This window comes from Lactuca serriola, chromosome 7 (genome assembly GCF_051521515.1).
Source record: "Lactuca serriola cultivar US96UC23 chromosome 7, Lser_US96UC23_V15, whole genome shotgun sequence".
Taxonomy (NCBI): Eukaryota; Viridiplantae; Streptophyta; class Magnoliopsida; order Asterales; family Asteraceae; genus Lactuca; species Lactuca serriola.
Genome location: NC_136414.1, coordinates 27757930 through 27761099, shown reverse-complemented (window position 1 = coordinate 27761099; position 3170 = coordinate 27757930). Strand labels below are relative to the sequence as shown.

At 32.1% G+C, this 3170-nt stretch overlaps 1 long non-coding RNA gene across 1 annotated transcript; it reads right to left on the bottom strand.

Annotated features, from left to right (window-relative positions):
* Positions 1-845: 845 nt before the first annotated feature.
* Positions 846-2485, bottom strand: LOC145063529 (uncharacterized). Its single transcript, XR_013687978.1, has 2 exons — positions 1668-2485; positions 846-1523 (listed from the first exon to the last, which is right to left on the bottom strand). It is a non-coding gene; the product is annotated as an uncharacterized LOC145063529 (long non-coding RNA).
* Between the last annotated feature and the right edge of the window lie 685 nt (positions 2486-3170).

Below are 3170 nucleotides of genomic sequence, written 5' to 3'. Positions count from 1 at the left end.
TCCGATCTTTGACCAATCTCATAAAATCACCATAATAACTTATGAAAAGCATGTCCAAACACGTTTTAATCTTGTTTTTTTTTATAACTTTGGTATTCGATCTTTGACCAACAAAATCATCGTAGTAATTTATGAGAAGCATTTCCAAACTCGTTTTAGTGTCATTTTCCCATAACGATAACATCGGTTATCTGATGGATAAATGTATAAAGTTTGAATTCCATGGTTATGCACGTTTTTAGTACTTGGTCTCTAGCCCTTTAAACGTGAGGACCATTAAAAAGCAACGACTTTTTCAAAAAGTTAACAGAAGGTCACCCTTCACTTTAGTCACAAGTACAATTTAAGGGTCTTGTTTTATAACTAGTTTAAACTCCCCATAATTCAATGACATGTACTTCACCTATTCTGTCTCTATGAGGTAAGCACAGTATTTAGATTTTAACCTATCAATTCTTTTCCGCTTAATAAATTTAATAGAAGATAAAAATGTTTAGACTATTTGATAGTTATTCATTAATTCAGACTCAACCTTTTATCACACCCACAATAAAAAAGACATATTAGAGGCTATATCAAATGGCTGTAAACAGACCCAACTTAAAACCAAATCAGATATAGCCTCTTCCCCAGTAAAAAAACATATCAAAGGTAAGTTATATATGACTATTTAACACTATGAAATTGGTTACCTTAGAAGTTCAATACACCATCTCGTGTATGTTAGGAATGATTAGTGATAATATCTAGTAATCAGATTCAAATAATTATATAAAAAGATGTTCAGAAGTGAAAACTAGAGAATGAGGGGAGAAAATGTAAACAACTATAATTTAAGGGCGTAATTGAAAAGAACTAAAATTCCATTTCTATCAGGTATCCATGCAAAAAGTTCATACTTCATACCTCTTTCCATTTCTCAGAACACCGAACCGGGTCGACGCGGGCCGGGCCAATGACCCAAAACCTACTTTAATAAGCCTAAGAAAAAAAAACTAAAAAACATAGAAAATGTAAATAACACTAGAAAGATCCGACCCGAATTAACCTAACCCAAGTATTGCATGAAGATTCTGACTCTAAAGAAGTAAGACACTAGAAAGATCCGACCCAAATAACATAGACCCATGCAGATGTAGTAGTACTTGAAGGATGTGATTCTTGTTGTTGCTTTGGCAGGGGTACTTCGGTAATTTTATGATGCTCCACCACATTATGATGATAATGGTAATGGGTACCATCATCAAAGTTGAGAGCATAGCTTGAAGGATCATATTGAAAATTGAATTGTCTCTTGGGACCTCCATAAAAAGCCACAAAAAATGTGTGTTTCTTCTTCACTGCTTTTTTCATGGCAGCTCTCATTCTCCAAAGCAAGCTTCTACATTGTTTCTTTGAGCAAGTGTTCATCCAAACCAATCTTTCAATAACTCCCATTTCTTCAATCAATAACCCAAAACAAAAGACTTTTTCTGGTTTTCTTTAGGAATCTTGATCACTACCCACTTCAAGAAATTTGTAATCTGTAATAATAATAATAAATAAAAAAATTAGAGAGAATTTTGTCACTACTCAGTTCAAGAAATTTCAACTTTTAGCAGAAAAACAAAAAGATTTTGTGGTTTACTAGAACACCCACTTCAAGAAACTTCAAATTTAGCACATACCTAAGACACAGATTGTTTTTGGTAGAATACCCACTTCATGAAACTTGAAGTCTAGAGAGAGAAGGTCGTTTTCTAGGATACCCACCTCACAAAACTTAACTTGTAGAGAGAGAGGTTTGCTAGAATACCCACTTCAAAAAACTTGAAAATTAAGCAGAAAAACAAAGAGGGGGATACAAATTAGTGTTGTAGAATACCCATTTCAAGAATCTATAAAACTTGCATAAACATTTAAGATTCTGTAACACCCACTTCTAGTTTTTCACAAGTTCTCTATACTTGATTACCCACTTTAAGAACCCACAAAATTTTCTAAAATAGCGAAGAAAAATGTGAATGAAATCAATGTGGTAAGATATCGATTTCAATAATCTTTAAAAGTTGCATCAAGATACAAGTTTCTACAATTCCCACCTCCAATTTTACACATGAACAAAAAGATTACTATGCTTGAATCCCCGCTTCAAGAAACCACATTTTTTTCCAGAAAGAAACAAAGAAAAAGGACACAGATCAGTGCAGTAGAATACCCTTTTCACGATTCTTTAAAAAATGTATACAGATTCAAGATTCTATAGTTCCCACTTGGTGAAGTTCGAGAGTTTAAAATAGGAAACAAGAGAGGGTCTAAGATCTTTTGTACAAAGGTTGGATTGGGGTTGGGTACAAGTACAATCATATAAAGCAAAAAGAAATCAATACTTCTTGGATTTTTATTTTACAAAAAGTTTTTTTAGGCGTTTTATAGAGGAAGCTATCCCACTTTGAGCTACGGTGTATTGGACACTCTTTCTCTAAAAGTAAAAGACAGTCTTTGAATTACTTTTAGGCATTGTTCTAAAAAGCGTTTCATGGCATACCTTAAGACGTGTTATGACGCGAGACGTGGTGTAGCCGTTACGAAAACGTCTAAAACCGATTTGTGAAGCGTGGCGCCCAAATAACGTGTCAAGGCGTGCCTTATCACGTTATGGTGCGAGTTTTTTTCAAGGTGCGGGTTTTTTTGATTTTTTTCTTTTGTTTTTTTATCGGGCCTAAAATAAATGAATTTTTGTTAACTTTTTTCTATTAGATATTAATATAACACTTCTAAAAACTTCATATATTTGATAAAATTCAATAATTACATGATTTATATCTTTTAATGTATATAATATAGTCACGTCTTGAAAACCGTCATGGCTCGTCAAGGCTTGTCATGGCTTAACTTTTACCTTGCCGCCAAGTCACGTTTTACGTTATTTAGAACCTTGCTTTTAGGTATGTTGTTAAATGTATTTAATAGTATTAAATTTTAAGTAGATTTCTTATGTGGTGTATTTTTTTTTTATTTATTTCAATTAATGTTTTTTTTTTATGTTTTTATTAATAAAATCTAAAATATGTTTTTATTTAGTATTTTAACAAAAATACACTATATGCTAATTAATATAAAGGTTAATGTCCCAAAATGATAATTACCAACTCTCTATTTGTTTTTTAACTAGATCATATTTTAATCGG